Here is a 13,339-nt window from a genome sequence, read left to right as displayed (position 1 = left end):
CCTATCTGTAAGCTGCACCAGACTGTAATTTGTTTAATTCTCTCCACTGCAAAGAACTTTAAAGGTGCATTGGTCAAATGTGACACTAATCTCTTTCACCATCCCCAGTCCTTTGAGACATCAAATCACCAAACCCTTGAGAGAGCAGACAACTTCCTCTTGTGTACAGTGCATCTCAGCTCTTCATTTAAAGTTAAGCACTTTGCTGAAGAGGGATGAGGAACAAAATGGCAAAATGCTTTGTTAATGTGGAACCTTAGATTAAAGCTAAACTGGGCCAGCTATTGGCTTGAAAAATAATAAAGTGCGTTTTCCTGACCAATTGTTTTTGTAGAGTTGAAATACCGGGAGTTACAAATGAGAAGACTGTCACATAAATTAATTATGTATAACCGTGTTATCTGGGTATGTGGAGACAAAACTTTGACCATAAAAAAATATGAAGTTCCACTTGAAAGAGGGAAAGCAGTTTGTGGCCATGAAATGGAAGGTGGTGCCTCTGGAAAAGAGCTGAGGGTCACAGCAGACATGACCTCTCCCTTCCCAGTGCAATTATAAACTGCTAATGAAGTCCTGGAGATTTAAACAAGGTATAACAATAAAGAAAAGAATAAATAATCAAACTTCTCTAATAGAATGGGGTTGATAATAGAGAAATTGTGAGTTTGTTTTGTTCAGATTAACAAAAAAAAAGAATTTTCTAAATCAGGACAAGGTGAAAAAAAGTATCTGCGAATTAGAGATTTTAAAGAGTAAAAATTAAAGTGTTCAGGGTGTGTAATTTATCATAGAGAATAGTGAAAGGTGACTTGTACACTTTAATTAATTTAAATTAACTACTGACTGACGTTTTTATTTTAAAGAACCGATAAATCACGAGAATTGTCTGAATGCTGAAACTGGGAACACTCAGATTAGGAGGAGGCTGGGAACACTCAGATTAGGAGGAGGAAGAAGGCTGATGGAAGTAAAGGATTCTGTTTCCTTTTATATTTATATCATGCAATATCATGCTTTTCTAGAATTCTTTGATGACACACCAAGATCAAGGTCTCAGTAATTGGTTCAGTTGCACATTGTAGGTATAAAAGTTTACCAGAATGCACCTAAAGAAACTGTTCTTCCCCCAAAACTCTGTCCCACTCCTCCCCATCTGGCTGATCCACCCTAGTTCTCAACCCCATGGTTTCATTCTGTTTCTCAAACTAAGCAGAATCTGCTTTCTAATAATGAAAAAATCCCCTCTGCCCCCACCCCAGTTGAGATTTCTGCTGGAATTTCACAGTGTTTTGGTGAGAAAGGTCAGGCAGTGGTCGGAGCTGGTGCAAAGGTGGGGACAGAAATGTGTTTTAAAGAGCACTGGGACCTGTGGTGATCACAGGGCAGAGAATCCATTCCTCCATAGGTGGAGCCATTGGAGCAGATGAACCATAATGCACATTACCCTTGCACTCTGTTAATTTAAAAAAAAAAAAAACCAGCTTCCACTGATTTTTTTTGTAGAAATGAACCTTAGAATGTTTTCATAACTGTTTCCCCCATTTTCTAAGATGACAAAGATCTTATTACCAAACCAGAGGATAATCCAAATTTTCTTCAAAGCAATTGGTTGATAATTCAGAGACAATTTCCTATATATAAAGCAATTAAATAACTGTACATTTACTACAACGGTATCTTATTTTTCATACTGTTTTCTGATAAGTTTTTTTAAGATTCTGGGCATCTGGTTTTATTAGTTTCCATTTGGAAGATAATTAATATTTGAATTCACAATTGTTGTTGAAACAGTACATAAAAGGTAAAATTATGTTCAGTCAGCTTTTATTTGAAAAGCACAAAACCTTTTATAATATAAAATGTTAAATCTTTTAATATAATAAATTGGAAAGTGAATTGTGTATGACAGAAGTCAATAAAAAGTAATAAGGATCTCAACATTTTAACAATTTAGAATTGCACTACTTATTGAAATGTATACAGCTTCTGTTTAGATACGGTTATTCATTTTCTCTTTATATGTCTTTATATTTTTTATAGGTTGGCCTTTCCTCTTGTCTAAGGTTTTTAGGAGAATTTAGGTCTGTTTGGTTCTTACATGTGTTGAATTTCCACATTTTTATTATTGCTGGCATTACCTTGAGCATTAATATATTGACTGTGTGCTACATGTTACATAGCAAACACTGATGCTACATGGTATAATTTTTTAATCAATGAGAACATATTCTGTCTCTGATAATATAGGAACAGAATAATTGACTTAATTATAACACTATCTTTCAATGTTTATTAGTGAAATCTTACAATTTATTTTTATAAATAAAAAGCTTAATATATATTAGAATATGGTTATTGGGGGAAAAAAAGCCAACATATTGCCATTAATTTTCATCTGGAAAAATTATTTTGCTTTATGTATTATTTATTCATTATTTAGTCTTACTCATTGAAATGCTAAGAAGATCTAGGCAAACAAGCATGTAACAGAAAAGAAAACTTTATAAATTGTAAATAGTGAAGCACATCACTGAAGATAAACACTTTGTGAACATTCCCTGGGCTGATAATGCCCATATATACCATTTGACAATTACACAACTAAATGTCAACGCAGGCCTGCAAATAGTCACTAAGAATAAAGGTCTGCACTGCTGTGTCATTAGGGTTTACTTGTTGCTAGTTTAAGACAATTCAATTTGCTGTCAAGAAATACAGGGACTTTAAACCACAGGAACTTTAAAGAAAAATCTAGGCTACTTAAATTGCCAGAAGTTTCAAATGTACTCCCTCTCTTAAAATAAAGCAAAGATTTTCAGTAGGGAAAGGATTCAGAAATTACTCTTAATGTGTATCACTAAATTCTGCAGCAATTAGAAAACCAGGCAAATAGTCCCTCCTCTGTGGTTATATCTCTTATCTAATCCTGTATTCACAATCTATATATGTTCTTTACTTCATTGGGATTTTCCACAGTGACTAGAATTCAGAAAATTATCGATTCTTCTGATAAGGAAAATCCTTAATTAAAAATGACTTGGCTACAGATGCAGAATCTTTCACTGATGTAAATACATGAAAATAAACTTAAAGAAAATCAGTCCACACTGGTTGACAAGGCACATTTGTTCTTAATTTTTAGAAATCAACACTTCTGTGTGGACTAAACAAGAATACAACTATGAAAGCATCTGAGGTTTTCTGAGTCACAAACCAGAGAACAATAATATCACATGCCCACATTAATTTTCATTTTTAATTTTTGCTTTGCTTATTGACCCGATGAAATTGTAATTAATTTATTAATTTACTTTCTATTTTAAACTGCTACTGTATCATAAACACCCATGACCATGAAAACAATTTAAATGTTTAAAAAAATACTAAGGTTAATATTTCAATTTGCATTCCAGGAAAAATAATTGTTCAGGCATTAGCTATAGCAGAAAGTTAATATAACTGCCAGGAATTATTAGAAGAAAAATGTCTGTGCCACATTAAGCACAAATAAATAAATAAATGTAGCCAATTCAGAGTAAATTAAAACATACTGACCTGATTTCCAAGTGACTGTAAAAACTGCATGAAGACCTGCTGGCATAAATTATGTATTTCCTATGTCAGCTGAGTGACAGGAATGAGTGGCTGGTGACCAAATTTCCCCTGATGATTATCTTTACTTTTTTCTCCTGGCTCTTCAGTGAAGTGGAAAAGTTAACAGTATTGCATTATCAACATCAGATTTATGGTGCTGGATTTCTAATGAGCTGCATGTCTCCATAAGAGAAAATTGCTCATAAAGAACAGCAATGCAGGACCAGTAGAGAAAGGAAGAGGCCTGGCTTCTGCCTTCTGCTTTCAGTAGCACAAAAATAATTAGAGAAAACATTATTGTGAATACATATGTGTCCTTAATACCAATTGGAAAACACAATTGATCCATTGAACCTGCAGAACTTAATCTGAAAGCAAATGACCTGAAGCAGAGAAGTAAGTTCCTAACTTCCATGAGGCCATTTAGGATTCTGGAGAGTTTATGCCATACTGGCAAAAATACACCTTATGACATACTGGCAAAAATTTCAAAAATCACAAGTCAGAGCTGAACACTAAGCCCAGTTAATTGCCAGTATCTATTTTTGGGTTTTTTACTTACAATATTCTTCTGATTGTTTTCTTAGCCTCAAGATTGTGCTGAATTCTCACACTCATTCCTTTATCCATGATCTCAATTTATGGTATAGCTCATGAGTAGCTGGGACCTAGAAAAAAAATTTAAAAAAACTTCCAAAAATCACATTGTGAACTGGGGAGATAATTATTCACGTCCTCATGCAGCTAAAAATTCTGTTAAGAGCTGCAGCAGACCTAAGACAAGAAGGTTTGGAGAGGAAGCCATAAGGAGTGAGTGAGGTCACCTGGTTCAACCTGGAGAAGAGAAAACTGAAGGGAGAGCCCAGCTCAGTCTGCAGCTTCCTCATGAGGGCAAGAGGAGGGGCAGCACCATCCTCTTCTCTCTGGTGACCCATGACAGGACCCGGGGGGCAGCACAAATCTCTGTCAGGTGCTATAGGTTAGATGTTATGCAGAGGTTCTTTCACCCAGAGTATGGGTGAGTACTGGAACAGGCTCCCCAGGGAAGTGAACACAGCACCAACCTGACAGAGCCCAAGAAGAGTTTGAACAGCTCTCTCAGGCACATGGTGGAATTCTTGGGTTGTCCCCTGTAGTGCCAGGAGATGGACTTGATGAACTTTGTGAGTTCCTTCCAACTCAGTGTACTCTATGAGCCTGTGATTTACATTCCTCCCCTCAGCCCTCCTCAAGTGCTCTACTGCTCCCAAGTATCCTCTGCCAAACCTTCAAGCCTTATGCACAGTAAAACACTGAATTGGCTTGATTTTGTTGTCACTGACTTTCTTCACCACAGTTTTTGACTTCGGAGAAAAGTTCACTGATCTGAGACGGTTTTGGAGTGGTGCTGCAAGGCAACAATTTGCCAGCATGTGCACATTAGAGGATGCTTGCTCTTGCATGTTGGAAGTGATGCATTTTCAAACAGCTGCATGTGATTTACTCTGGATTGCTAATTGCAATGCCTGCAGTCACTAAACCCTGACTTTAATACCAAAAAGTACATAGTAGTTGTGTTCATATTTCTCAGTTCTAGACTTCTCTGAAAGTGACGGGTCACACACTAATCAGCACCTGGCCTTGGGTCTCCTGTGTACTCCAGGCAGTGTCCCAGAAGTCATAACACATACTGATGTGCATGTTCACATTATTTTGCATTATTTGGGTTCTAAGTGCAGCAATATGGGAGGGTTGTGCTGCAGTCTTGTAAAGGATTGATGTTTCACACCAGAAATCTGAAGATGTGGGCTGTGTGCTGTGGGGAAAGGAAGAAAATATGGGAAAGTTCTTGTGGACATAAAAACTGCTGCAATGACATGGAGAATTGCTGAGGACAGGGAGGAAAGGAACACAAAACTACCTTTCATCTTCTGTTTATTGGCAGAAGCCCCTGAATTGAATGAAACTATTTATAGGATGCAAGTTTTGTTTTAGATGGAATTGAGCTATTCACAAGAAGAGACTAGCATTTATGCAACCTGGAGGATGAGAACTGTGAGCTAAGCTCTCTGGCAGGGTAAACATATATTTCATTTCAGCAATACAGACATCCTTCGAGTTGGGTTTATATAAAGGTTATCTTATTTTTATTTCACTTACATGAAATGAAAACAACAGGGAAAAGACAGAGAAGGGATAGTCTTTTATTCTGCCGCTTGCAAAACAATTGCTGGCAGAGCCTTAGCTGTAGTAAACTGCCCATCTATCTGGGTTAGCACATGATCTATTCAGTACCTCTAGAGCTTAATCTAATATTCTTAACACTAAATTAACTTAGAATGTGAAATTAAAAGAGAGAGAATATATGCAGTTATAGTGATAGAAAACAGATCTTAATGATTTCATAGTTCTGGGCTAAAAGTAATCAGTGTAAACCTTAAAAAAAATCTAGTATTGTTGAGACTAGTAAATAATTTTAAAGTAAATTATTATTTGAATTGCTATTTAATTTTTCATTCCTGAAAACATCTGTCTGTCTGAACATGGCAGTGCAAAATACCAGTCTTGCATTGAACATGTCTACTGCAAATTGATGGTAGGAAATGGGTGTGATTTCATCATGGGAAACATGGAACTGCATCATGACTGTTGAGACTGATTGCATATTTTGAGAGGAATAAAAATTCAGGAGATTATGCAATCCTTGGCACACTTAAATGCATATTTGCTTGTGTCATGTCACATCCAGCTGTACATCTGTCACCAGAATGCCAGGAAGAATAAATTTCTCTAAGACTGTAATTTCAGTATTAGAAAACAGGTATTATTTTATGTCAGTGCAGTGTGTGGAGGGAATTGCTCCTCCTATCATACACATGCATGGAAAGTTCAAAATCTGTCATTTACCTATACAGACCATATAAATTAATCTAAATTCCCAGAATTGTCCTCCCCCTTCCCTGAAATCATCTGTGTGTACAAATCTGTACACTTTATATGTGGGCCACACATACTATTTGGGAAAAAGTTTCAAGAGGGTGTGTGGTGATCACTTGGAGAATAACTCCCACTTCACTTTGTCCTTTCACAGTCCCAAGTCACCTGAGAACATGTCTCATGAGCTGGCTGATGTCTTGCTGTCTTGGTTGAGCAACTTGTCTCCTTGGCAAGGAAACATTTTTAAGGTTTGTGAATCTTTAAACAATGGGTCTCAATTTCTCTTGTCACAACTGAGGTCTTGCAAGCAATATGCCTTTTGGGTATTTGTGTCATATTTTCTACTCTGCTTTCATGAGAACCTACCTGGAGTCCTGTGTCCAGGTCTGGAGTCCTCAGCAGGGAAAAGACATGGACTTGTTGGAGATGGTCCAGAGGAGGGCCACAGGAATGATCAGACAGATGAAAAATCTCTCCTGTGAAGACAGGCTGAGAGAACTGGGGTCGTTCAGGCTGGAGAATGCTCCAGGACGACCTTGTTGCAGAATTTCACTATTTAAAGAGAGCTTATAAGAAAGATGGGACAGACTCCTTTGTAGGGTCTGTAGTGATAGGACAAAGGGTAATGATTTTAAACTGAAAGAGGTAGACTATATATAATGAAGAAATTTTTTTACAACAAGGGTGAGACACTGGATCAGGTTGTCCAGAGCAGCTGTAGATCCCCCCAACCCTGTAAACATTAAAGGTCAATTTAGACAGGGCTTTGATCAACCTTTGATCTAGCAGAAGATATTCCTGATTATTGCAGGGGATTTGTACTAGGTGACACTCAAAGATCTATTCCCAAACCATCCTTTTCCTTCAATGGGAATTTGATCTCAGTATGGATCAAACAATATGGAACCTTGCCCATTTTCTTAATATAGGAAAGCAAGAGAAGAGGTTCCAACACACGAAGTCACAGCAAAGTCCTTTGAAGGTCTGGGAGCTGAGGCTTCCTCAGAGAAGCATCCTAGAAACACATGAGTTTTTTGAGCTTTTCAGAAGAAAAGTGGACAATATAGTGATCTCTCAGTGCCACAACATGGACAGAAGAGCTGAGGAATCAAAGCAGAGCGAATATGAAGTTTTTGATTTAAATATTTAAATATTTAATTTAAATATTACCTGTTGCACAGTTTAGAAAGCTCTAAACTGTGGCAAGATTCCCACCTAAATCATTTGGAATATGAAGAAAACTCACCTTAAGATTGCCGAGCCTCAAATCACATAAAAGCACTGAAAAAGTTTATAGCTGCTTTCTCTGATTGGAGACTTGGCTCCATATTGAAATCTAAGTCAGTTCCATGAGATACAAGTGATACAAGATCAATCTCCATTGCTAAACATAAAGCACTTTACCAATTTCCAGTGGGTTCAAATTTAATTACAGCTTCCCAAGACTTATAATAAACACTGTGATTAACAAGATGCTCAAAATAACTACACCACAGCAATTATTGTTCTATTTAATCCAAAAGTGAGAGATCAGATTATCTTCTTCAAGTATTTCCAAGTTTTAAGAGATGGAAATTAAATACCTCTGTGTTTGTTATCTACTTACAATATTTCTGTACTCTATCACAACAAATTCAGTTTTCTTTAAACACTGATTTTAAACCAGATCTTTTATAAGACATTTTATATATGATTAGAAGAAAAATTCTGGGATTCAGTTATTGTTTGCTAGAATCAAAATAACAAAAAGCAGATATTGCCTTGCCCAGATTTCTGGCTAAAACCTTGTGTTTGAGTGCAGCTAAAAATATAATCTTCCTTTCTTTATACCAAATAATGGCAAATGCAGCCAGTACCACATGTCCACCTCAGCCCCTAATTACTTGCTCATTAAAGTTACAGCAGTTTGCATAGATGTATATTTTTTGTTAGTTATGAAATCAAAGAACTATTTAAAACACAAGAGATCAAGCCTTATTTGTACAAAATAAAGAAAACAGTATGTTCTGTTTTCCTCAGATTTTGTTAAACATTTTAATTTACTGTATTAATGCACATTTAAAAGTTGTTACCATAAAATCAAATGCTCAATTTTAAGGAACTTATCAGTTAAAACAAGTGACATAAGTGTTTTGCATTCTCAAATCTGCTATTTTAAATAGCACTTATTCCCTACATTAGTAGATGACTATATAAAAAAAAAACCCAACAATTTAAAAAGGGGGAAAATAATCTAAAATGGAACATTTAAACAGGAAACTCTGAAATGTATTTAGTGAGAAGTAAACACTGAAAAATTAAAAGTCAGCTGACGTGCCCCTGAACAACTGACCTAGAGATATATTTACAGGCTTCACTGACTTGCCAAGCCAGTGGGATGGGTGAGTCACAAAATCACCTTAATACAGAGAGTGAATCACATAAAGTCACTGCTTGGTGTGAGGACCCTGTGAGCTGACTATGTCTGGCAGTAAAATAAGACTTTTTCTTTTTAAATAATGATTACATGGAATGTATTCTGTGTCAACAAGGCATGAACACTGCTCATGCAGAGAAAAATGTTAGTGAACTGTCCTGCCAGTCACCTACCAGGAGTAGACTAGGTGTATTCCCACCAACTCCAACAGACAGCTTATGTTTTGTCCAAAGGCACAAGTTCTAGATGAAAAAACATCTTCTGAGATAAATGGGAATGAATGAAGAAAGGAGATAGTCTGTTACATGAACTACTTTGAAAAGTGTCTTCTGTTGAAAACTCCAAATAAAATCCTGCCACTTAGTTATGTCTTGATCAAGTGCACCAGTAAATATTACTGGGTGATTGATTTATACCTGGTGGAAGTGTCAGCGCCCCTTTATTACCGTGTAGCACCTCCAGGAAAATAACTTCCTCTGGCTGGTTAAAGAATTACTTTAAAGAATAAAATTAATTCAAGAACTTGCCCGAAAGCCACTGCATTTTGACATGCCTTCAGTTTCCTTCTTATGCCCCCAGTCACTTGTGTATGTTTCTATATTTCTCAAGGATTCTATGATGAGATATTATGAACCAGAATCAAAGTGCTGGCAAAGCCATTCTGACATGAAAGGTTTGCACACACCAGTTTATCTTTGTTATCACTTAAGCCATTGGGTAACAGCTATAGTGAACTCACACCAGAATCAACACTTCCATTATTTGAGGGATGATCTGAGACCTTTTACTAATGGCAGTGAGCAAGAAGGAGAAGGGAAAAAGCATAAATAAAGAAGTAATACTGTGTTTTGAAATTATTATCTGACAATCAAATCATTAGCATGGTTTAGTGGGTGTGGTACTTGGTCAAAGTTTGGACTTGATGATCTTGGAGTTCTTTTCCAATCTTAATGATTATATGAATCTATAATTACAGTAATTAGTTGATTTATACAACTAAACTACAGTTTGTGTGAAAGTTTGAAATGTTCACCTCAAAGGAAGGAAAGGAAGAGAAGGTGAGAACGTCTCGGTGATTTCACTCCATGTTTGCAAGGTGAGAAGTCATGTGGATTTGTGGCAGCTGACCAAACACAAATGGGTGAAGGTAAAAAGAGGGGTTTAAGGGTTTCAATGCCAAATTCAGAAATACATTGACACTACATCAAATGCTTAAGTAAAATCTTCAAGAGAAAGAGGTGTGTTGTGTGTCTAAACAGAAGCAAATGCACTGCTAAAAAAGAAAAGAGATAAAGAAGCAAAGAGTTCTGTCTGTCTCAGTGATAGAACTAAAAAAAATCCCTTATAAAATAGTATATTTATTGAAAAGTAAAATTCTGATCTCACAAGACTCAAGGGCTTTGCAGAAGGGAAATAATATCTATGGTTTGATTCATGAATGTGAGGAAAAAAATCTCACATTTCTATATGCTGCCTTAGGCACAGCACTCACACTGCAAGTAGGAACAATGCCTGAAAAAGTTTCACCACTTTATTTTGCCTTCACTAAGCAGTGGATTAAATGCTGCTGGCTTCAGTTGACACTACTCTAGATTGTGTATATAAGTAATTAAAACTGTTCCAGGGCTAGGGCAGGGACTTGGATGTGTTTGAAGAAAAGGATGTTTTTGCATGGTTTTAAGCTCAGTTTTATCCCATGGCTACACTTGCTCTAAATAATACCAGAGTGATCTCTGGACATTGACATGTGATTTAGATTATGTTAGTGTGTTTGTATGATCCCATATTCCCAGGGACACCAAACTGAAACAGGGAATGAGACTTAAGAAAAAAAATACTTTTACTGTGAGGGTGCACAAGCACTGGAAAAACTTGGGCAAAGAGATTTCATTGTCCCTATTAGAATTGTTAAAAACATGATTGGACACTGTCCTGAGCAGCCTGCTCTAGTTGAGTTTGCTTTGGATAAGGGAGATGGTATTTCATAACTTCTACAGAATCATAGAATGAAAAGTGGTTTGGTTTGATTTGGTTTGGTTTGGTTTAGTTTCGAAGGGACCTTAAAGAGTATCTTGTTCCAGCCCCCTGCAGAGGCACCTTCCATTAGACCAGGATGCTCCAAGCCCCACCCAATTTGGCCTTGAACACTTCCAGGGATGCAGCATCCACATCTTCTCTGGGAAGCCTGCTCCAGTGACTGATTGTTGCATGCTTTGCAAACAAGCAACTTTCCCAATCCAACTCTTTCCTTATGTAAATTCATCACCTGCTGTGGATGAAGAATAATCCTGTTTTCCCTTAATTTACACAAGGAAAGGTGATTGTTCACAAATAAACCTTAAAAAGAGACAATTTAATGACATCCACAACAATTATTCCTCTAGGGCCTTGAAAATTTTATAATAATTTTATTTGAAGCAGCAGCACCAATAAAAAAAATTTTAAAAAAAAAGAGGTATTTTTTTACACTGGCAGCTGTGAGGTTCAATTATTAGACGAGTAACAGGATGAAATGAACTGAGAATGGCCAAACCCAATAAACACCCATTGTGAAGACAAATGTGAGATGAAGTGCTGCTGCTGTCAGCACTTGCAGATGCATGGAATTATTAACAATATTTTAGTGGGACAGGTCATATCTCAACAAGTTAAATCAATAGCAGCACCAAAATCACTGCTGAGCCTAATTTGTAATGGAAGACTGGCACACCTGACCTTGGCCCTCTCTAACAAGCATGCCATCATTAACAGAATACCTAATAAAGATAAAAGCATTATTTCAGACAGCCTTAGAAACTGGCTTACCAATTAAAACCTCATCATGTAAATTCACAGAGTGGAGACAAAAAAATATCAAATATTGTTGGCTTTTTTTATTCTGTTACCACCAACACTGCATAGATGTTGAGTGTGGGTAAACCACAATACCTATAAATTAGGTGAAATTAATCAGGGCTATATTGTATCCCCATTTATTTCTGGAGGACTGAAGCTGCTCTGTGCATTAGAAGGGTGAAGTTTTGCTCAATTCCTGTCACTACTCACTTAGATTCAGGGGCTAAGTAACACTATTACCCCACCCAAAAAGTGTTTTCCTTGTTTGTTTGTTTGGGATTTTATTTGTTGATTTTGTTTATGTGGGATTTTATTTGTTTTATTTTAACTTCCCTTACAGGACCTACATTATTAATGAATTTCAAACCATAGTTTGCTGATACTAGAGTAAAACACTACATTTGTATGCATGATCGACAACTTTCCTATAGGAAAATATACAGTATCTGCAGCATACACCTCCTTAAAAAATTTATAAAATTATTTATTATTTAAATTTATAAAAGCATTTCATACAATAATCACAAACTTTATAATTAGAGTCTCATTTCTTATAATTTTAACAACAGCTATGAAATCTATATTAATCCTTGCCTATTTTACAATGTTATGTGTCATTGCATCTCTGGTCACCTCTGTGTAAAATTAGAGGCAATTGCAAATGTCATATAAATGCTTAGGATTTTTTTTATGGCATAGTATTTTTTTGGTGACAGAAACTGTCACCAAAATGGAATCTTATGGAAGGAGAAAGTATCACTTTTCATCAGATTAAGTTGTGGATTTATATTTTATTTTCCCTTCCCTTCCCAGAACTTCCCTTCCCTTCTTCCCTGTTTCAGAAAAGTTATATTTGCTTTCCTAAATAAGTCTAAATCTGAATTTAGAACTAAATATGTATATGTGAAGCATTTAAGACATCAACTGATTATAAAATCCTTAAGGCTGGAGAAAACCTCCAAGATCAAGTAAAATCTTTGGTGGAAGTCAAAGATTCTTGAGGCTGATCCAGTAGTGGGGGGAGATCAAGACTACCAAAGACACCCAAAGCTCCTTTGGTGAAAAGTTTGGAAGAATGGGCTGTATGTGATCCATAAAAATGTACCCCCACAAAGCCCAGGTGGTGACCCAGGATCCTGGATACCCCATCAGCTGGATCCACACCAGCTGGGTTGGTTGATCTTCCTTCCTTTTTCTTTCTTTCTCTTTAATCCCTCTCTATTCTCTTTCACCCTACCCCTCATTTAAAATCCACTACAGTGTGTTAATGCTGTAAGATCAGGGACTAACTCGTACCAATTTCCTTGGCATGTGTATCATTTACTACTAAAATTTTCTAAGTCTTTTTGGACCCCCTGGCTGTTATCCTGCCTTTTCCATAGTGGGCATGCATGAATCATGTGTGCTCCCCTCCCCTTCAAAGTGGGACACCATGGTGACCCCTGGCATATATTAGTTCACAGAGGTGCTCTTCAGAAGATATAAACTCCGTGCTTATCTGCCTTGAACTCTTACAATTGCCTTCCAGTTCTGGTAATTTTGATTCTTTCTAACTGTTCCTACCTTGCTATATTGCTT

Source organism: Pyrgilauda ruficollis, unplaced genomic scaffold, assembly GCF_017590135.1.
Source record: "Pyrgilauda ruficollis isolate IOZ18807 unplaced genomic scaffold, ASM1759013v1 scaffold48, whole genome shotgun sequence".
Classification (NCBI taxonomy): Eukaryota; Metazoa; Chordata; class Aves; order Passeriformes; family Passeridae; genus Pyrgilauda; species Pyrgilauda ruficollis.
The sequence above is the reverse complement of the archived record's forward strand: the minus strand, read 5'-3'. Positions refer to the sequence as shown.